Source organism: Sus scrofa, chromosome 4 (assembly GCF_054392235.1).
Source record: "Sus scrofa isolate SSC_HxYL_T2T_F1_AM1 chromosome 4, Sscrofa_HxYL_maternal_Yorkshire_Landrace_v2.0, whole genome shotgun sequence".
NCBI lineage: Eukaryota > Metazoa > Chordata > Mammalia > Artiodactyla > Suidae > Sus > Sus scrofa.
The window spans coordinates 41,073,267-41,095,029 of NC_139386.1; the positions used below are offsets into that span (position 1 = coordinate 41,073,267).

The 21,763-nt window shown below is 38.8% G+C and overlaps 1 long non-coding RNA gene across 8 annotated transcripts in view; it reads right to left on the minus strand.

Annotated features, from left to right (window-relative positions):
- LOC102164357 (uncharacterized) overlaps positions 1-21,763 on the minus strand; it is a 652,820-nt gene that overhangs the window by 327,153 nt on the left and 303,904 nt on the right. For all 8 annotated transcript variants that reach the window (XR_014843622.1, XR_014843631.1, XR_014843632.1 and 5 more), the window contains 3 exons: positions 20,376-20,457; positions 15,364-15,625; positions 3,048-3,263 (listed from right to left, as the gene is read on the minus strand). This is a non-coding gene — a long non-coding RNA (uncharacterized LOC102164357). The remainder of the gene's footprint in view (positions 1-3,047; positions 3,264-15,363; positions 15,626-20,375; positions 20,458-21,763) is intronic.

Genomic DNA, 21,763 nt, shown 5'->3' on the forward strand with positions numbered 1-21,763 from the left:
AACTCTAAAATGTAGAGGTTGTAAGAGCTCTAGCCAGGGGGAGTTGCATTTAATAACTATGATGCCAAACTTAGCTTCTTTATCAACACATTATGTCATTGTTGCAGACCATCCTCAAAATATCATACTAGAATTAATTTCACTTGAGAATTCTTTGTTCATTTATTTTTCCTATGTTTATGGACCACTGTGATTGTGCCATTTTAAAGTGTGATTCTGGGAATATCTGCATTAGTGTCTTTTGGATAACTGTTAAATGTGTGATCCCACATGAGACTTTCTGAAACTGAACTTGTGTGGATTTGCTTGATTTAACAAGCTTCTCAAGCAATTGCTTTGACACAGAATTCAAAATCTTTTAATTTACCTATGGATATGACATGGTGAAAAGCTCTGTGGGGATACAGAGATGAAGAAAATATTGCAAGTAATTCATTTTTTAAAAAGATGCATACTACAAAAAGAATGCTATAGATGTCAGCCAATGTTCCTTGTATCTGTCAAGACACCCTTTAAGCAACTTGTGTCTTACCATTGCTGCATGAGTGACACACTCCCAGAGGACAGTCAAGAAATGAAACTCATGGCTTATGCCATCATGAGGAGTTGGTTGGGGAGTTTATTCCTGTAACTAGTCTCTTCTTCCTGTTCCTTTGTTTATTTATAAAAAAGGTCAGTTTTATTGGTTCTGCAGTCACAGAAAGCTGTCACTTCAAATGGCACATGGCTACTTAGTCTCTGATCAGTGTAAGGATATGATACAATTCTTCCTCCAATTGCTAGAAGGCAATGGAGGCAGTTATTGACAGAGCTCCAAGTCGCAAGACAAGCCCTAGGATTGAGTAATGCCATTTTCAACATGGGTTGGCAGAATGCAGGCACTTAAAATAGAAATCAGAGTTTCAGCGACAACATATTCCAATTTTGTTTTTCATTCTTGGTGTCATTAGAATAAGCATCACCATTTCCTTAGTTATAAAGAAACATTTTAAAAAAGACATGTTTGGGAGTTCCCATCATGGCTCAGCAGTAATGAACCCAACTGGGATCCATGAGGACGTGGGTTCATCAGTGGGTTAAGGATCTGGTGTTGCCTTGAGCTGTGGCGTAGGTTGCAGAAGCAGCTCCAATTTGACCCCTAGCCTAGGAATTTCCTTATGTCCTGGGTGAAGCCCTAAAAAGCAAATAAAATAAAATAAAATAAAATAAAATAAAATAAAATAAAATAAAATAAAATAAAATAAAATAAAATAAAATAAAATAAAATAAAATAAAATAAAATAAAATGATATGTTCCTACTGCCTTTGCAACTTTTCTGTAAATCTAAAACTATTCTAAAGTAAACGTTTATTTTTTTAAAAAAGACAATGTATATTCTTTTCTTTTTAGAGTCGCACCCCTGCAGCATACGGAGCTTCCCAGGACAGGGGTCAAATCAGAGCTATAGCTGCCAGCCTATGCCATAACCACAGCAATGTCAGATCTGAGCTACTTCTGCGACCTACACCACAGCTCAAGGCAACGCCGGATCCTTAGCCCACTGAGTGAGGCCAGGGATTGAACCTGCAATCTAATGGTTACTAGTCGGATACATTTCCTCTGAGTTATGATGGGAACTCCCCAAAAAGACAAGGTATTTTTAAAAAATTAAAAACACTCTATATGCTAGCTTTAATGCTACCAAACAAATACGTGTAGTTCTTCAAACTCCAGGCACACAGTAGGATTGCCCTTCCTGGGCCCCTGAAGTTTCATAGGGCCCTGTGACCACCTCTTGCCAAAGAATGGGGCTGAAAGTATTTCCTGGCATTATAGTAAGACACTGCTTTTCCTCTGCCACAGGACTTGAGAATGTTCTAGCAAGGGGATGTTCCACCGCATCATCATGACCAAAGATGATGGAGAAGTAAAGTCCCAGCTGTGGCCTGCAGTGGACATGCCTTGTAATCAAGATATGGACCTTTCCCTTTTAAGCCACTGAGTTTTGAGAATTGCTTTCCCCATAGCATAACTGAGCATATACTCATGCAATATGGCAGGACTTTAGATGGAATGTGGGATCCAAGACTGAGTACACTTTTTTGTGCATATGTGTGTGTGCTTGTGCATGTGTGATGTGTGTGAAGTTTATTAAATGGGTCCTCAAGCACTAGTCAGTATAGTTATGTTCCTGTTTTATCCAGAGTTCAGGTTAACCCCTATTGCCCTGAAAATTAATCACAATGTTTCCTTTCATTATAAAAAAGTGTCTCAGTTTACACAACAAACTATACAGTCATGGTAGGACAAATGCATGCTATTAGTAAGTGTATTAGACTTCATAGTTTGCATTTTGCACATAAACCTCCATAAAAGCCTCCATCTTATTTTCCTAACTTTATTTTTACTTTCCCTCATTTTTCTATTTTATTTAAAAATTTCTTGGAGTTCCTGTCGTGGCGCAGCAGAAACAAATCCAACTGGGAACCATGAGGTTGTGGGTTCAATCCCTGGCCTGTCAGTGGGTTAAGGATCTGACGTTGCCATAAACTGTGGTGTAGGTCACAGATGCAGCCTGGATCTGGTGTTGCTGTGGCACAGGCCAGCAGCTGTAGCTTCAATTTGACCCCTAGCCTGGGAATTTCCATATGCCATGGGTGTGGCCCTAAAAAGCAAAAAAAAATTTCTCTATTTTGCTATAATATAGTATCTTTTAATCTTTCCATTAGAAAAAAACCTGATAAATTTTGTGTGTATACAATTTGTTTTTTGTAATTAATACATTTATTAAAAATAATTTTTAAAATTTTAAAATGTGTTTGAAGAATTACAAATGGCTTTCTTCCTTTTAATAGTGTTACATGTCCTCCAGTTAATATAATTTCCCTTCACATTCCAGAAAAGCAGCCCATTCTGGTGACTGATTAGCACTGAGAATAACTACATAATTACATAACGTGCTATGACTGTTCTGTCAGTCAGGGCTTTTAATTGCAAGCAACAAAGGTAGATTGTGGCAGAGGTAAGAAGAAAAAGGAGTTAATTAAGAAACTATCAGGTAACTCACAGAATCACTGGAAGAGCTTGAAGCTAGCCAGCTATGGAAAATCCACCCAAATGTAGAATCTTGTTCAGTGAGGAAACAGCTTCAGCTGATTGGCCCTGCAGCCATGAAGAGAAGGTTCTTATTCTTTACTTCTTGAGTTACAAGCTCCTGAATGAAGTTCTGGTATAGATACCGCTGACTGATGTGCTAGGTGCTTGTATTCTACTGCAAAGAAAGCTGGAAAAGCAAAAAAAAAATCTATCATTTTCAGCAACTATAGTAAAAGACAGTCTTTGTTCCTCACCAAGATACAGAGGATGGGGAATTAAACATTCCCTTGGCCTTTTTACTAAGCGTTTAGATGCTGAACCAGAATAAATGAAGAAAAAAAAAATGGCAACTGTCTATTTTAGGCAATGAAATTTAATACAGAAGTACATGTGATCATTACAATGTACACACATGTAGTTTCGGTCCACTGTTTGGCCCAATATCCACAATCCTATTTATTCCCATGCCCTGAGACCACAGACACTGTATGAGAAGACAGATGCATTCTTCCACTTTACACTAGTTAGAAAGTTTTCTTCATCAATGATTTCATAGAAAAAGACTAAAAGGAAGGCAAATATCTCTCTCTCTTGCCAAAAAAAAAAAAAAAAAAAAAAAGCACTTCAGTAACATCTTCATCCATATATTTAGGTGAAGTAACAGCAACTCTTAAGAGCAGAGCTTTCCCGGGTGTTGTGGCTCAGTGGGTTAAGGATCCAGCATTGTCACTGCTGCAGCCTGGGTTGCAGTTATGGAATGGGTTTGATACCTGGCCCAGGAACTTCTGCCTGCTACAGGTAAGGCCAAAAAGAAATTATTTATATATATATATAAAGAGCAGGGCTCTCCCTAGAGTTAGGAACAAGCCCACTTGCCCACTGTGAATCCATTTACCCAAGGTCCTAGCTAGATTAAAAAAAAAAAAAAAAAAAAAAAAACTACCAGAGTTCTTGTTGTGGCTCAGTGGTTAACAAATCCGACCAGTATCCATGAGGTTTCGGGTTCGATCCCTGGCCTCGCTCAGTGGGTTAAGGATACGGCGTTGCCATGAGCTGTGATGTAGGTCGCAGATGCGGCTCGGATTCCACATTGCTGTGACTGTGGCGTAGGCCAATGGCTACAGCTCCGATTAGACTCCTAGCCTGAGAACCTCCATATGCCACGGGTGTGGCCCTAAAAAGACAAAAAGACAAAAAAACAAAAAAAACCTACCGACATAGTAAATAAAAAACTATTGCTGCTCAAACTGAAGTTAGGAAATCAGCTCTGCTACTCAGTTACAACATGCTTCTAGATATTCACCGAAGTCATTCTTACCACCTATGAAATGAGGCACTTGAGAGCAATAAAATGCCCAAGTGCTTCCAGATCTTAAATTCTATCATTCAGTAAAGACAAATAGGCAGAATTATGCCCAGGTACAGCCTCTGGACTTAAGCCTGATATTAATACATGGCAGATACTTACTGAAGGTTGATTGAATGAATGAATACATTATGAATACATTAATTAAATACATGATTTATGAATGAATAAATGTTCTTTAATTCTTTGTTGAAGACAGTATAACCAGATCAAGGACTACAACTCCACTGAACTCCCTCTGATTATCTTTTGTTTTCAATTGATCATAGATTTTCTCTTTTTCCCGAATGAACATTATCACTGAGTTGCTCAGCGAAAATGCTCTAATCACACCTTTATTTTCGTTTACTTTAAAAAAGTTTGAGTTATATTTTATACATTATAAAAATCATCCATTTAAAGTGTACAGCTCAATGGGCTTTAGTATACTCATATTAGCTGTAAAACCGTTACCAGAATCTCATTTTAGAACTTTTCTTTTTTCTCCCCCCTGCCAACCTTGATACTCAGAGCAATTATTCTCCATCCACCTCCTATCCCAAGCCCTGGGCCAATACTAGTCTACTTTTGGTATCAATAAATTTGTCTCTTCGGGGCATTTCATCTAAATGGAATCATTAAATATAAGCTCTTTATACTTGTTTCTTTCACTTAGCATAATATTTTCAAGGTTTGTCCTTATTGTAGCACTTATTAATGTGTCATTCTTTTCTTTGGCCAAATGATATTTAATTGTATGAGTATATATTTTATTTATTCATTCATTAATTTATGAATATTTGAGTTGTTTCCACTTTCTTGTTAATTATGAATAATGCTGCTATGATCATTTAGGTACTAGGTTTTTTTATGAATGGATGTTTTCATTTATCTTAGCATATACCTAGGAATGAAATTGCTAGGTATATGCTAGGTCTTATGACAACTCTGTGTTTAATCTTTTGCAGAACTGTGAGACTATTTTCCAAAGTGGCCACAGCATTCCACATTCCCACAAGCAATGTTTGGGAATTGCTTCGTCCCCTCACCAACACTCATTAATATGCCTTCTGATCATAGCCTTCCTGGTGGGTGTGCAGTTATATCTCCTTGTGGTTTTGATTTACATTTTTTGATAGTTAAGGATGTTGAGAATCTTTTCATATATTTATTCCTCTTTTGTGCCTCTTCTTTGGAGAAATGTCTATTAAGATCTTTTCACCATTTTTATTAATTTTTTTAATTGTAAAATTATTGTTTTTTAAATTTTATTAGAGTATAGTTGAATTATAATGTGTTAGTTTCATGCGTATAGCAAAGTGAATTGGTTTTACATATATATACACATACCCATTCTTTTATATATTCTTTTCCCATATAGGTTATTACAGAATATTTAGATCTCCCTGTGCTATTCAGTAGGTCCTTCTTAGTTATGTATTTTATGTATAATAGTATGTATATGTTAATCCCAAACTCCTAATTTATCCCTCCCCTCCTTCACTACAGTTTCCCTTTGGTAATCATAAGTTTGATTTTGAAATCTGTGAGTTTGTTTCTGTTTTATAAATAAGTTATTTTGTATCATTTTTATTAGATTCCACATGTTAGTGATATCATGTATTTGTCTTTTTCTGTCTGACTTCACTTAGTATAATAATCTCTAGGTCCATCCATGTTGCTGCAAATGGCATTATTTCATTCTTTCTTATAGCTAAATAATATTCCATTGTATATATTTCCACATGTTTTTATCCATGATTCTGTTAATGGACATTTTGGTTGCTTCCATGTCTTGGCTATTGTAAATAGTCCTGCAATGAACATTAGGAGGCATATATCTTTTTGAATTCCGGTTTTCTCCGGATAGATGCCCAGGAGTGGAATTGCTGAATCATACAGTAGTTCTATTTTTAGTTTTTAAGGAACTTCCATACTGTTAAATTGGGTCCCATGCATTTGTTTTTCTTTATGTTTTCATTACTCTGGGAGGTAGATCCAAAAAGTTATTGCTGTATTTTATGTCAGAGAGTGTTCTACTTAGGTTTTCTTCTAAGAGTTTTATAGTATCTGATCATATATTTAGGTCTTTAATCCATTTTGAGTTTATTTTTGTGTATGGTGTTAGAGAGAGTTCTAATTTCATTCTATTATATGTAGTTGTCCATTTTTCCCAGCACCACTTATTAAAGAGACTGTTTTTTCTCCATTGTATATTTTTGCCTCCTTTGTCATAGATTAGTCGACCATAGGTCCACAGGTCTGTTTCTTGGCTTTCTATTCTGTTCCAAGATCTATATTTCTATTTTCATGCCAGTACCATACTGTTTTGATGACTATAACTCTGTAGTATAGTTGAAGTCAGGGAGTCTGATTCCTCCAGTTCCATTTTTCTTTTCAAGATGGCTTTGCCTATTTGAGATCTTTTGCATTTCCATACAAAACTTAAAATTGTTTGTTCTAGTTCTGTGAAAAATGTCACTGGTAATTTGATAGTTATTGCATTGAATCTATAGATTATCTTGGGTAGTACAGTCTTTTGACAATATTGATTCTTCCAATCTAAGAGCATGGTATATCTTTCCATCTGTGTGTATGTCCTCTTCATTTCTTTCATCAGTGTCTTATAGTTTTCAGAGCACAGGTCTTTTGGTTCTTTAGGTAGATCCTTTCATCATTTTTAATTGGATTGTTTTTTCATTGTTTTGTGCAAGCTCTTTATATTTTGTGTGTATAGGTCACTTAGCTGATACATGATTTGACAACATTTTCTCTCATCCTGTGGATGGTTTTTTGACCTTTTCTATAGTGTCATTTGAAGTACAAATCTTTTTAATTTTGATGAATATCAGTTTATCAATTTTTTTCTTTTGTCAATTATGCTATTTCTTCTTTAGTCATTCCAGAAAATTGTGGGTTTCTAGAAATTTAATTTTTGGCATACAGTTGTTCATAGTATTCCTTTAAATTTGTTTTTACTCCTGCAAGATCAGTAACAGTTTCTCTCTTCCATTCCTGATTTTTTAAATTTGATTCTTTTCTTTTCAGTATTGTTGATTTTCTCCATTGTTTTTGAGTATTTCATGCCACTCCCTTCTGGCCTGCATAGTTTCTGCTAAAAGTGAACTGATAGTCTTATTGGAATTCCCTTGTACATAACTAGTTGCTTCTCTCTTGCTGCTTTTAAGATTCTCTTTATCTTTAATTTTTTTCCATTTTAATTATAACCTGTCTAGGTGTGGACCTCTTTGGGTTCATTGGGTCCAAATAGAAGAAGACTCCCTGTTCTTCCTGGACCTGGGTGTTTCTTTTCCCAGGTCAGGGAAGTTTTCATTTATTATTTCTTCAAATAAGTTCTCTTCCCTTTCTCTCTTTCTTCTCCTTATGGGATTCCTATAATGTGAATATTAGTACACTTGATATTGTATCCAGTATCTTCATTTTTTAATTTTATTTTTATTAGAGTATAGTTGATTTACAGTGTTGTGTTGATTTCTTCTGTACAGCATAGTGACCCAATCATACAAATATACACATTCTTTTTCTCAGATTATCTTCCATTATAGTCTATCCCAAGAGACTGGATATAGTTCCCTGTGCTCATTGCTTATCCATTCTAAATTTAATAGTTTGCATCTACCAACCCCAAACTCCCAGTCCATCCCACTCCCTACCCCCACCCCCTTGGCAACCACTATTCTGTTCTCTCTGTCCATGAGTCTGTTTCTGTTTTGTAGATAGGTTCACTTGTGCCATGTTTTAGATTCCACATATAAATGATATCATGCAGTATTTTTCTCTTTCTGAATGACTTCACTTAGCATGAAAATCTCTATTTCCATTTATGTTGCTGCAAATGGCATTAGTTTGTTCTTTTTATCACTGAGTAGTATTCCATTGTATTCATGTACCACATCTTCTTAATCTATTCATCTGACAATGAACATTTAGGTTGTTTCCACATCTTGACTATTGTGAATAGTGCTGCAATAAACATAGAGGTGCATGTATCTTTTTGAAGGGAAGTTTTGTCCAGACATATGCCCAGGGGTGGGATTTCTGGATCACATGGTAGTTCTATATTTAGTTTTCTGAGGTACCTCCCTAATACTTTCCATAGTGGTTGTACCAATTTACATTCCCACCAACAGTGAAGCAGGGTTCCCTTTTCTCCACACTCTCTCCAGAATTTGTTATTTGTTGACTTGTTTGTGATGGCCATTCTGACTGGCATAAGGTGGTACCTCACTGAAGTTTCGATTTGCATTTCTCCAATAATTAGCGATGTTGAGTATTTTTTCCTGTGGCTACTGGCCATCTGTATGCCTTCTTTGAAGAATTGTCTATTTAGGTCTTCTGCCCATTTCTCAATTGGGTTGTTTGGGTTTTTGTTGTTGAGTTGTATGAGTTGTTTATATATTTTGGAGAGTAGGCCTTGTCATTTGTATTATTTGCAAAAATTTTCTCCTATTCTGTGGGTTGTCTTTTTGTTTTTTTAATGGTTTCCTATCCTTGTTTTTAATGCATTTTTTTTTTGTTTTTCCCCTTCAGCTTTAGTGACTCCACTACACTGTCTTCCAGTTTAGTCATCCATTCCTCTGCATCATCTAAGCTACTGTTACTTTTAGTTTTTCTTTTTAATTTCAGTTATTGTATTCTTCAGTTCTGTTGATTTTTCTTTATACTTTCTAACCCTTTGTTAAACTTCTCACTGTGTTCACCCATTCTTCTCCTGAGTTCCTTGAGCATCTTTATGGTCATTATCTTTATCTTTATCTTTATCTTTATCTTTTATCTTTATCAGGTAGAATGCTTATCTCCATTTTGCTTAGTTCTTTTTCTGGGGTTGTGTCTGTTCCTTTATTTGCACCATATTTATTTGTGTCATCATTTTGCTTAAGTCTCTTTATTTTTATATATTAAATAGGTCTGTTGTACTTCCTGATCTTGGAGAAGTGACTTCATGTAGGAGGCATCCCATTGGGCTCAGCAGCATACTCCTCTCCAGTCACCAGAGCTATGTATTCTAGAGGTGAACCCTGTTTGAACTGTGTGGGCCTTTCTGCTATGGCAAGGCTAACTATTGTAGGCATGCTGGTGGACAGGGATGGGTCCCCACATGGATTGCTGCCTGGGCCTCTACATCCTGGGCCTGTGCTAAGCTGCTAGTAGGAAGGGTTGGCCTCTAGCCCATTGGCTGCCAGGCTGTGCATAATGCAGTGGCTGCTGGCCCACTGGTGAGTTAAGGTTTTGTCTGAGGGATCTTTTTACTTGTCTCTTTCCTTGATTTTCACTAGTGAGCCTCTAACTGGCTTAAAATTTAGCTTGATGCTCTCATAAAGCTACCAAATTTCTCTTAATTGGCTACCATTGTTTATGGCCTCCATTGTTTATAAGAATACACTTAGGCATGAATTTCCCCACATTCTGTGTTAAATAAAGTCACTTCCTTTGGGAAGAGCTCACAGCTCTCTGTTCTATGAACTGTCCTCTCCCCAACTCAACCTCTGTATCACTCTTCTAAATTGGGGTGGGAAGAGTTCCCCACTTCTTTCAAATGACACCAGTGCTTCATGAGCACTATTCCAGTCTAGAGAAGCAACCTAGAATATATATATATACACACATAGATAGATAGGTAGATAGATAGACGGACAGAGAGACAGACTAGAGTATACTCTATCAAAAAATCAAGTTGTTAGAACCTGAGAATTCAATGAAGATTTCGTAAAGAAAGCCAAAATAGGCTTTCTTTACAAAAAAAAAAAAAAAAAAAAAAAGCCATGGCTCAGCAGTCAATGACTGTGACTAGTATCCATGAGGATATGGGTTTGATCCTTGGCCTCACTCAGTGGGTTAAGGATCCGGCTTAGGTGAGCTGTGGTGTAGGTCACAGATGTAGCTCAGATCCCTCATTGCTGTAGCTATGGTGTAGGCCAGTGGCTACAGCTCCGATTGGACCCCTAGCCTGGGAATCTCCTCATGCCTGGGGTGTGGCTCTAAAATAGCAAAAAGAAAGAAAGAAAGAAAGAAAGAGAGAGAGAAGGAAAGAAAGAAAGCCAAAATATATCAGTGAGTAATGATGATGAACAGAAAAGTGTTTCCTGGGGCATAATGTATCTGTACATGCCAATCCTATGCCCAAGTGGTTTTCCATACATATAGCTAAATTCAGAAATAGAGGTGGGGACAGGGAACCACTTCTTATCACTGTAAGTGGTCAACTTGAGGAATTTTCAGATTTTGAAAAGACCTGTGAATTACTGTTTTCCTCTAGACTCTCAAGGCACAAAAACACTCAGACCAAAAAAATGACAGTACATTTTTTTCTTGACTGCACCTGCAGCATGCAGAAGTTATGGGGTCAGGGATGAAACATGTGCCACAACAGTGACAACACTTAATATTTAACCTACTGAACTACTAGGGAACTCCATGACAATACTTTTTTAGTCTTTTTCTGTCAAGCTTATAAATCACCTTTCCACTTTCATTTAGTTTAGTGCTTTAGTGATAAAAGGGTTATGAGGCCAAAATACCAGTTTCCTCTGGTTATCTTGATTTAAAAGCAGCTGAGGAAGCTCCCTTTGTGGCTCAGTGGTTAACAAACCTGACTAGGATCCATGAGGATGTGGGTTCGATCCCTGGTCTCACTCAGTAGGTTAAGGATCCGGCATTGCCATGAGATGAGGTGTAGGTCACAGATGCGGCTCGGATCCTGCATTGCTTTGGCTGTGGCGTAGGCCAGCATCTGCAGCTCCAATTGGATCCCTAGCCTGGGAACCTCTACATGCCACAAGTATGGCCCTAAAAATAAAATAAAATAAAAGCATCTGAGAACACACAAATGGCAAAATTTTCTAGTGAATCTTAAAACGGGCCAGTGTTTTAATCTTGGAAATCTTCAAGTTTAATATGAGCTAAGTCAGTGTTAATCGAAACACAATCTGCAGTCAGCCCTGGCCCATGGACAGTTTGTTACAGATCTATGAAAAGCACAAAAATTGTATATAAATGTTTATAAACATTTATAGTAATTCAACAATGTAGCTTTATTTGAATCTAATAATAGCAAATTTAAGATTGATGTTTTACACCCTTGTGTTTTTGTTTCATTTCTATACTTATTCATCAGCATACCTTGTAAAAGAATCAGTCCATGATAGACTGAAAATAAACAAACCAGCACTTCACCGCAAATAGTTTGAGATGTTGAGCACAAGTCTATGCCCTCTCTTGTCTCCCCACCAATTTGCCTATGAAGAATGATAATGCATAATAAATATAAATTTGTCCACCTACATTTTCCATAAAATATAATTTTATGCTCTGTGTCAGTTTTGCATTTCTGTGTAACAAATTTCTACAAGCTTAGCGGTTTAAAACAATGCCCATTTATTGTCTACAGTTCTAGGTCAGAAGGCTGGTGTGGTGTGGCCGTGTTCTTTACCTAGGGTACTCCATGGCCAAGATCATGGTGTTGGCTGGACTGAGTTCTTGGCTAGAGGCTAAAGGGAAAAGTTTATTCAGAAGTTCATTCTTGTTAGTAGAATTCAACGCTTTGCAATAGCAGGACCAAGGTCCCTGTTTCCTTGCTGGCTGTCAGCCAGAGCCTCCTTTTAGTTCTGAGGCTCTCTCTATAGTTTTTTTTGCCACTTGGCCTCCTTCATCTTTAAGCTAGTAACAATGCATAGAATCCTTCTGATTCAAATCTCAGACTTCCTCTTCTGCGACCTAAGTCATGAGGTTAGGTCGAGCCCAGATGGATAATCTCCCTACAACTATGCCTTGTAATATAACCTAATCACAGAGTAAAATCTATCATATTCAAATACCCAGGTAATACATGGCCATGTCCTCCATAGGAGGTTGAGGAGGAGAGAATCTTTGAGGCTGTCTTAGAATTCTGCCTACTACATGCTGTACTGAATTTCATATCTGAATTTGGCACGTTTCCTTTGAACTCTGGCCAATAAAGGCTCTTGACTATTAAATAACATTCTTTACATAAATCTATCCCCTGTTTGGAGGAGGTCTTTCTTTGCATAAAATCAGTTAAAATTGTTTCATTTCAATGACCCAAGTGATATTCACTAAATACCTCCTCTGTAAAAAAAAGAAAAAACAGCAACTGCACCTGTGTACTATATATTACAATATTTTTAATTTCAATGCCTCCGATTTCACAGAGTAAAATAAAATTACTTTTTTAAAAGTTCATTTTTGTAAAGTTTATTCTTTTTAAAAAACACTTCCCATTAAGAGTTATTTCAAAGGAATTCCCGTGGTTTCTGCTAACTTATAGATCCATCCTTTTATAATATAAACCAGGGACTGTGTAATAGAGCATACCTGTTAGAAATATAAACAGATATATTATAAATAACTTCAGCAATGCTTTTCTCTCCTGTGAATACAATTTATATCACTTGAAAGCTGGAATCAAAGGAAGCCTTTTTTTTTTTAGAGGTATTTAGAGCTAGGAGATTAGCAAGCAATAGCGACACCAGCTAATTAAATCAAATATCATCCATGGTCTCTGTTAGCACTTTAGGGTTCAAGATGAAACAAGATGGAAAACGTGTATGATCCCTTGATAAGTATAACTTGCAACAAGTTGGCAAACTGGTGGGAATCAAAAGCCAAAAATAGCAGTTTTGCTGTGTAATTTTTTTTGCAATGACTTTATAGCTCCACATCCCAGCTTGCATTACTCATTTTGTGAAATAAAGAGAAAACTCTATTTTTTTTAAAAAAAAACTTACTTCAAATAAATTACTCCACCAACTGACCAGTTTAAGGAAACTATTCTGTGGGCTGATGGCATTCAAAGTTCTATACAATAGAGAAGAGAATCAAATTCTTGGACACTGATAACAATCCAGCCAAATATAAAGTAATATTTGAAGTCAATGTAAGTCAAGCTCTGCTTAGTGTTGAGGCTGTTTTTAAGATGAAAACATCTAAACCAGTACCTTGTTTCTGAATTGGTGTTTAATTTAATTAACATTTTCATTGTTTTTCCATGTTGTTATTTCTATGTTAAATTCATCTTAAGCAATGCAATCAAGGGACTTCAAGAACCACAGTTCTCAAATATAAAATAAGAGCTGACTGCAGAACACTGTGATTCTTAAAGACCATGCTTCACTATGTAGAAAGATAGGTGTGTGGAGACAAAGTGAGAAAGTCAGTTTTCACTGGATAAGTTCAGATTCTTGATCTTTGCCCGGTGTCTGGATCATAAAGTTTGCTCCAAGAATCAAAGGATCAGGTCATTTCTGTGCTTACTGACTCCTAATTCTAAATATGTTTTGTCTTCCCACGCATCTGCAGGTGGATGTCCCCAGAAATTTGGAGGAGCCAAGCACTGGCCAATACCAAAGAGTTATGAACATATCTGTTCTGATAACCTTCTATTCACCTTTAAAAAGAGTGTTGTGGAGTTCCCGTCGTGGCGCAGTGGTTAACAAATCCGACTAGGAACCATGAGGTTGCGGGTTCGGTCCCTGCCCTTGCTCAGTGGGTTAACGATGCGGCGTTGCCATGAGCTGTGGTGTAGGTTGCAGACGCGGGGCGGCTCGGATCCCGCGTTGCTGTGGCTCTGGCGTAGGCCAGGGGCTACAGTTCCAATTCGACCCCTAGCCTGGGAACCTCCATATGCTGCAGCCCAAAGAAATAGCAAAAAGACCAAAAAAAAAAAAAAAAAAAAAAAAGCAAGACGGGTCAAGCTAAGACTAAGACAAAGGTGGGTAAAGAGAGTCCTGGCAGAAGAGCAGATCCAAACAAGTGCGTGGCTGTGGGTCCTCCAGGAAGAAAGGAGGGACTTTCTAAGGGGGAAAACATCAGCCCCAGGGCAGTTTGAGCTTTCCATTAGTGGCTCATTTACCTGAAAGAGACTGAGAAAACTTTCAAAAAAAAAAATGAGTATTGCACCTATTTCAATATTTCAATATGTGTGGGTGGGAGTTTCCCCACCATCAATGAGCAATGCTCCAACACTAGCTGAGTGTCCTACAACTCAGGTGGATTCTGACACTGTTTACCTGAAAGTAGCATCAGATTCCACAGGTTAAGGGCACGGTCCTAAAAAACTGCCCCCTGCATCAGATGCCATCCACAAGTCCAGGTTGTTACCTGTGCTTCTACCCGACTGGCTACATATTTGAGGTTCCCATGAACCCCTCCTTGGACTCCAGAGACCAGTCACAAGTCCAGATTCTACGTGTAATTCTGTCAGACTGACTATAAATCAGAGGTTCCCATGACCTCTTCCTTGGGTTCAATTAACTTGCTAGAGTGGCTCACAGAACTCTGGAAACCCATTTACTTACTAGATTACCAATTTATTACAAAGGATATTAAAGGATACGAATCAATAGAGAGATGAAGTGATGCATAGGGTGAGGTCCTGGGGTGGAGTTTAGAATCCGGCACAGTGACACGTGGGAGCATTCTGGTTCCCCAGCCTGGAAGTTCTTCAAACATTTTGGGTTAGTATGGAGGCTTCATTACATAGGCATTGTTGATTAAATCTTTGGCCACTGGTGAATGATTCAAACTTTAGCCCCTTTCTCCCCACTCTAGAAGTCAGGGAAGGGGGTGGAACTGAAAGTTCTAACTCTCTATCCATGGTTGGATCCCCTGATGACAAGCCTCCATCCTTAGGTGCTTTCTGGGAGTCATCTCATTAACATAAACCCCGTTGTAGTGGAAAGGGGACATTTATTTTACCTTTATGGTTCTGAAGCAACTTTAGGAATTGAAGTAAAGAGACCAAATATTATAATAAGAGATGTTCCCATTGCCAAGTCACACTATTACCACACTGTTAGTAAAGAAGGTGTACCCCACCCTAAATGGTATGAGATGGATGAACACCCAACAATCCCTGACATTGGACAAATGAGATCAACAGCATTTATTAGTCACATATACTCACCGTCTGCGGGAGGAAGACACCGCATGCCAGGCAGGGCCACACAGGAGCTGCACTTGGGAATAGACTAAACAACCTGCAGCAGACAGGCTTTGTAGTATCAAGAGGGTGAGGTGCCCCTGGTTTCCGCAGCCTGTTTGAATAATTTTGCCATCTTGCAAGGACGTGAATCCTGCTAGGTTGAAGATGGAGTGGAGTGCAACTGATATGGCTGATGGAAGAACTCATCAGGTGATGAGTCTTTTCCACTGGGTGGGGGACATATCTGGGGAAAGCAGAAGAATTCACCATGAGGCCTCTGGGGACTTGTCAGTTTTAAATATGTCAAGACGGCACTTTATTGTCTTACAATAAAAGTCAAGCGATGAAACTGTTTGAACAAATCAAGACTCCAACCAACCCTATCAGGACAAGGAGCACACCCTTGCCACTGCAAATTTTCCATGCAAATGATAATAATAACAAGATCAGTAATTTCACAACCTTATCTTAAAGTTCTAGGAGGTAAGAAATTTCTTAACATGGCTCTGCCTAGCTGCTTTATCACCCTTCTGGTGACTACTGATCATGATTCTCATTGTGATGTTTATTCACATATCTGTCTTCCTCACTTTCCCTTGCATGAATAATCCCATTTTTTGCCCATGGGTAAGAGCAGGCTAGTCCAGGAGGTGACCTGGTACGTGTTCAAACTGCTCCCTGCTCACTTCCCTCTTGGCACAGAAACTGTTGTTTCTATGATGGGCTGTTTCTGTTTTTTTCCCAGAAAAGTACTATTGAAGTTTTATTTACATGAAGTGATTCATTTCCACTTTTTTGTCCCCCCACCCCGGTAGCTTAGAAATTGCCAAAAAACCCAAAGTACCTCATGCTGATGCTGAATCATCTTTAGGTGTTCTTGGAGTACGACCCTGAGTTCATGAATGTGCCTATCACAAGAGTAATTGGCCCTGCACCTCAGCAGACCCTAAATGATGCTGCCTTCTCTATGCCTGTCCATCACCACCATGGAAAGATGCAGAGTATGAGTGAGAGGTGGGGAGAAGGGAATAAGAGGGAAAGGGAGAGAAGGAGAGGGAGAAAGAGAGAGAGAAAATTTTGCAAGAATCAAGTAGATTCCAGGAAGCAGTGCCATTAATAACATGTGTCACTCTTGATGACATTAGGAGCCAAATTCTAGACTTCGCAGCCAGCCACCAGGGGAAGTTTTTACCGGTACAGTCACTACATAAACTCCCATTTGGTCTTTTTGGTACCCCCTGCCCCGCAGGCATCCTGTAAATTTTCTTGACTTTATTTCACAAGATTTCTGAACTTGCACGTCCTCCCTGTGCATTAAGTGCCAGCAAGACTGAGGTCACAGCAACACCCACTGTTGGAGTTTGGGGGAAGGTGAAGGGAAGCAGCTGTTCTGTTCTTGGTTCCTCAAATCACCTGCTGTCTCAGAGCGTAAAAGCCACTCCAGAAGAATTCAGCCTCCTTGCTTTTGCGCTACCCTCATTCATTCGGCCATTCATTTATGTATTCAAAACCTACTTATGGATCACCAACTATAGGCCAGGAATTCCTACCGCACTGCTTTTATCCTGTCTGGATCTGCTAAGGCAAAGAGGACAAGAGGACTGGAGGAAACACACGTGCACTAAATCCATCCCACCCTCCTTCTCCAATTCAAGTACTGAAGAAAATGGGACATAAATTTGAGAATATAGGTTAAGCAGAAGTACTTTTTAGAGTGAAAAGTTTTCTGTAGGGTACTATCTCTTTAGTCAACACTAGGTCAAATGATTCTGAGTTGGAATATTAATCTGAAAATTGAGAAGCCAATTTTGTCATCTTACTTTGATCAAATAGTAGCCTTTACCCCTGTGAATGTTATCTTTTAACATATGTAAGTATTTGTTATGGTTTTTCTAAAAACTCTTCCTCTAAGGTGGCCATTGATTTTTCGAGGTACTAGATCAGATTCTAATTTCTAGCAGATTATTCTTCAAATCTTATAAAGGAAAATGATTTGATCCTAAAAAAGCTTAAGGGGAAATTGTTCCTAAAACACTAAAAAATAAATAGGTACTAATTGCAATCCTATATGAAGAAAATATAACTGTCCCCATTAGTTTGAAAGAAAATTGAGAATTATTTTCTTTTTCTGAGCAGCATGTTAATGAATGTCCATTTCCACAGTTGGTCTAATCACATAGCCTATTGAAAAATCCTCAAGTCATTTTCACATGCTAACCTCAGAAATGAACATTACAATTAGCAAACTCCTGAATTTTTTGAGAAAAAGCAGTCAGTAAGAGAGCCTGGGAATTACATTATAAAGCTAAAAGTAGGATATTTATTATTTATTTATTTATTTACTGTCTTTGCCTTTTTAGGGCCGCTTCCCGTGGCATATGGAGGTTCCCAGGCTAGGGGTCTAATCAGAGCTGTAGCCGCCAGCCTACACCAGAACCACAGCAACGAGGAATCTGAGCCACGACTGCAACCTACACCACAGCTCACGGCAACGCTGGATCCCTAACCCACTGAGCAAGGCCAGGGATCGAACCCGCAACTTCATGGTTCCTAGTTGGATTCATTAACCACTTCACCACGACAGGAACTCCGGATAATTTTTTTTTTTTAATTTTTAAAAGCATTCTTGAAAACCAATTAGAAAGTTCCTTGTTGATATAATCATGTATTTAATACACCACATATTTCAGATGACCCTGGGATCAATGAGAAAAGACAGTATGTCTTAGCATTTCAATTTTCAATGGAGTGAGGTCATGAAGTTACAAGAACCTAATGTAAATAAAAACATATGCACACACACTAAACCTTTAAAAGAATTCTGTGTGTGTGTGCGTGTGTGTATGTTCACAAACAGAGCATGGGCTCCTAAGTAAGAAGATTAAACTATTGTTCAAGTTAAGGAAACAGGAACAAAGTTTACATCCATTGTTAGGATCAGAACCACAATGGAGAAAACCATAGGGAAAGAAAAAAGTCCTCCCCATCATTTGAAGATGGTTTTGTTCTATTTGATAGCCTGGGAAATGAACGCTGATTTCCCTAGCCTCCAAATAAGACCCCTGGTGCCAACACCTGGACACTAGCAGAGAACACAGCCAAGCTGCCTGGATTTCTGACGTGTAAAACTCTAAGAAAATCAGAGTTTTGTTTGAAACTGCTGCGATTGTAATAATTTGACACATGGCAATTAAGTAAAGGAGGTAATCAAACTCTGATTTTCTGCTTCTAAACAAAATTCCAAATGGAACAAGACCAATCATGCCTCCCACTTGCCCTATCTCACTCTTAACATTCATGGTCGAAGCTTTCACTCTTAACATTCCTGGTCGCAGCTTTACTTCCTTTGAGCCATTCCCTACTTGCCACGCCCATCACATAGGATGTATGGTACTGTTTCTAAGGCTCCTTTCCCCGTGTATCTCCAGCCTGACATTGATCCTTGGAGCCACCTCATATGAAGCCTATCCCAGCACAACATTGGACTCCAGACCCTCAGAGCTCTGCTAAACTCCCTCTCAGCTTACCCCAACAGCAGGACCATTATAAGTTCTAACACAGTTCAACTATCTTTCCTCATGACAGAAAGATGTCCTCCAGAAGGGGGAAAAAAAAAGATGGATATAGAAAACATTGCAGATTTTTTTTTTTTTTTTTGTCTTTTATGGCTACACCCATGGCATATATAAGTTCCTAGGCTAGGGGTCGAATCGGAACTGCAGCTGCCAGCCTATGCCACAGCCACAGCCGTGTCTCATGGCAGCACTGGATCCCTAACCCACTGAGCGAAGCCAGGCATCACACCTGCATCCTCATGAATACTAGTTGGACTTGTTACCACTGAGCCACAATGGGAACTCCCAAGAAAACACTGCAGAATTAAAGTAGCCAGGTTCGTAACTGACAGGATAAAGAAATTAGTAGTAAGGAGCCTGGGAGGTATGAAGAATAACAAGGTCACCATCAGACTTTGGAAACTTAGACCTCATCTTTTGGAATGAGATTGATTTTAGCATGCTAACTAAATCATCTGAGGAACATCCAAGCTGGCCACATGCGCCCTTGGGACTGTAAGCTCCTTGAGACCAAGGACACTATCTGTCTTATTCACCCTGGTAGTTCCAGAGTCTTTCATAATGGTGAATGCATTTTAATGAGCAAATTAATTGAGATACAAATTATCCATTTAACAATCACAAATACTCAATGGTGGTTTGAAGGGAAAGGTGTTAGAGGCTACCATGAAGAGTCTTAAGCCACAAATTAATATTTAAGAAAAAAATCTTACAGGAAGCCTAGAGGAGATAAAAGCCAAACACAAGTTAAATCTTAAATCATATTATAAACTGATTATTAGTTTGGGAGGGGTGTGAATGTGGCTGTAGATTTTTAAAAGTCATCTTCTGAGACACATACTAAAATAATGGTGGATAGAATTATTGTGGGTGGAATGTCTTAATTTTTATTTAAAATACTCCCCAAAATGTATGACGAAAGGGGGGGTGAGAATAATGAAGCAGAAAATTGGACAGTTATAAAACTGGGTGATATGTGCATGAAAATTCAATAGAAGATTCCCTTGTGTGCTTGAAATGAAAGGAAAGGAAGGAAGAAAGAGACAAAAGAAAGAAAGAAGGGAAGGAAGGAAAGAAGGAAGGGAGGGAGGGGGAGGGAGGGAAGGAAGGAAGGAAATAAGGGAGGGAGGGAGGAAGCCCACTCGGGAAACACATGCAGGGTTGCAACAAGTTGCCAACTATTTTTCACTGCATTGTTCACTGCACCCTCTTAGTCTACTCTAAATCCAGTTCGTTGGACGTAGGAATCTACATCTGTTTCTAAGCCTTTGGAGTTTTCATTCTTCTACACGTCAAATGTTTATTACCTGGTGACCTTGTGTGGGACTCTATGCTAGGGTTGGGTTGATATAAGTAACAGATAAACATGTTGTGTAGGAAACCAACAAAGATGTTATTTTTGCCATAAAATACACTTACTCTGCAATTCACCATGGAACAGCCTCAGTGAAGAGCTGTAAAGTTCCTGGGCACAGTGCTTCCTTCTCCATTTTCCAATGTCCTGAAAATAAAAACCCACTACTATTACTCTATTGTGTCACTACTTAAAGCAGGACCTCTGATCAATTTGACTCTTTTGGAGGAGAGCAGGTTTGGAAGAAGAGATTGCATACTTCAGAGAGGGAGCTGGAGCAGGGGCAATGCCCACCCAGTCAGAAAAGGTACCAGACAGCCCCAAGCAGCCCCCTGACCTAGTCCTATAACAACAATCCCAACAGAGAAGTTAATCTCCTTAATGGAAAACAGATATGTTTCTTACTTATACCTATTACAGTTCTGCTCTTAAACATTTCCTGCCCGCTAAGTACCCTGCTCAGCTAAAAGCAGGAAAAGGCGAGGAGATCCTTGATGTCTCCAAGTGCAGAGAGGATGGAGCACAGCAGACACGATTACCTGGATAATGCCTTTTTTCCCTACGCCTCCCTTCCCACTCAGGCATGCAAGACAAAGAAAGGAGCTGAGGGTAGGAAAATGGGGTGAGTTGACAAAGAATACTTCCTTCTTTGTTTTTGATTAATTCTGTTTCTCTGGTGGCACAGGACTGTGACCCAAAAGGGATGAATTCTACAGGGTTTATTAAATTTCAGTACCATGTTTGGAGGAGACAGGCAGCATTTCAGACATGTGCACAGACTCCTCTTTTCCGTCTAACAGAGGAGAAAAATGACACAACACAAGGCCAAGGGCTCAGAAGAAATGATCTAGAAAGTATAATTTAGTAACCACCTGGCCCTAGCATCTTGAGAGCAAATTGCAGTGTGATGTTTCAAAAGGATTCAGGGCTTTAGACAAATCTAAGACTCAAGACTGAATATTGGCTTTGCCAATTACTAGTGTGGGAAAGCCTATTAATTTCCTGGACCCTTAGCTTCCTGACTTTAAAGTCAGGCTAGTGAGCTGATAACACAGTCTGGGGTGGTTGTGATGGTTAAATGGGGAATTCATTTGCATCAGTGTTATTCATTTGACTGAATGAAGTAGATATGAATTCCTCAGACCAAAGCTCAAGTGTGGGAAAATTAAGTTTACCCTTTTCTACAGTTGAATTTAGACAGTATCTTAAGCCACCTCTTCTTCTAGTGGCAGAAATGAAATCTAGTCCTTTCCAGGTAACACAGGTTGATTCAAAGTATTATCACAGTGCTTAGACACTGTCACAGTCTGAACCTTCATCTTTTGAGTGAGGCAGGGGGTCAGTGATGCCACAGTAAATGGAAGCAGGAACCATGCCCCTCCAGGTCAAAGCCAAAGACAGGTCTGCTCCAGGCAGCTGGAGAGTGAGCACATGGCTGATGCTGGCTAGACCC